This window comes from Alligator sinensis, unplaced genomic scaffold (assembly GCF_000455745.1).
Source record: "Alligator sinensis unplaced genomic scaffold, ASM45574v1 scaffold295_1, whole genome shotgun sequence".
In the NCBI taxonomy this organism is placed as follows: Eukaryota; Metazoa; Chordata; order Crocodylia; family Alligatoridae; genus Alligator; species Alligator sinensis.
Genome location: NW_005842754.1, coordinates 383,967 through 385,110, shown reverse-complemented (window position 1 = coordinate 385,110; position 1,144 = coordinate 383,967). Strand labels below are relative to the sequence as shown.

Genomic DNA, 1,144 nt, shown 5'->3' with positions numbered 1-1,144 from the left:
GGGGGGGGGGGGGGGTGTTGAGGGAAAGGGAAGTCTTACCTGCTTGGGTTCTTGACACAGGAAATCCAGCAGGAGCTGCCATCTTCCCTGTAAAGCATATAGGCTCTTGACCAGACAGCAGCAATGGAGAGAGAGAGTTCAGCACAGTAGCCTTTTGGCACAGGCTCCCTGTAAGCCACCCTTGGAGCCCCATTTTCTTCCCCCTCCCCAGATATGCTGCTGGACATATAGTGTGCCTGGTGCAAAAACAGATCCCTGGGGGAGGGAATCACCGTTCCACTTGCCCCCTGCCCCCCAGATGCACTGCTGGGTGCTGAACTGCTGCTGTGGCTGGGCAAAGGTGGCACAGGGCTGCCTCTGCCATGGTAAAAATTCTCAGGAGGGCAACAATTCTGGCACCCCCTTATAGTTTACACCCAGGGCTGGTTCCCCACTTACCCTGCCCTAGTTATATTACTGCTGCTAACAGTATTTTGCAAGATAGGGTATACTTGACACACATTCTAAAACAATGGGCCGTGTTATTGTGTGCATGAGTTCAAGCAGTTTTCAAGAAAATTTAGATTTAAACGTATAACACTAGCCCAGGGGTGCTCAACCTCCAGCCCACAGGCCAAATTCAGCCCACAGAGCCATGGCATCCAGCCCATGAGGCATCTCACCAGTTAGAAAATATCAAGGTGGGAGAGCAGTGGCAAGTTGCCACCCCTCCCCACAGCCAAATTCACATGCCCCTTTCCTTCCCACAGCTGAATTGGGGCTGGGCCATTCCCCTTCCCTCCTCTGCACAACTGGATCAGGTCCCACCCTGGATGCCAGATTGGGGCCAGTGCTCATCTGGCCCACTGGAGAAAAAGGTTGTTCACCACTGCCCCAGTTCAGTATCCCTAATCTAATGACCTGATGGGAAATGGTATTAAATAATAAAGCACCTACTAAAAAGACAGAGGGGCAAACTTTGGTCTGATCCATAATTAGAACTGCTAAATTACAAGAAACACTGTCACATGCAGGCATTTAACAGAAAACAAATAACTAGAATCCATGTAATGATAGAAAATGAGGTCAGGAGAGAGAGAGATTCACAAAATTGTAAAGAGATAAAAAGAAAAGCCTAAACAAAAGTGCAATATGTGTTAGTCTA

General features: G+C 48.9%; 1 long non-coding RNA gene across 1 annotated transcript in view; it reads right to left on the bottom strand.

The window, feature by feature from the left end:
* LOC102383319 overlaps window positions 1–703 on the bottom strand; it is a 2,407-nt gene extending 1,704 nt beyond the window's left edge. The window contains exons 1-2 of the long non-coding RNA XR_325054.1: window positions 663–703; window positions 40–87 (exon numbers count right to left, since the gene is read on the bottom strand). This is a non-coding gene — a long non-coding RNA (uncharacterized LOC102383319). The remainder of the gene's footprint in view (window positions 1–39; window positions 88–662) is intronic.
* Window positions 704–1,144: the final 441 nt, after the last annotated feature.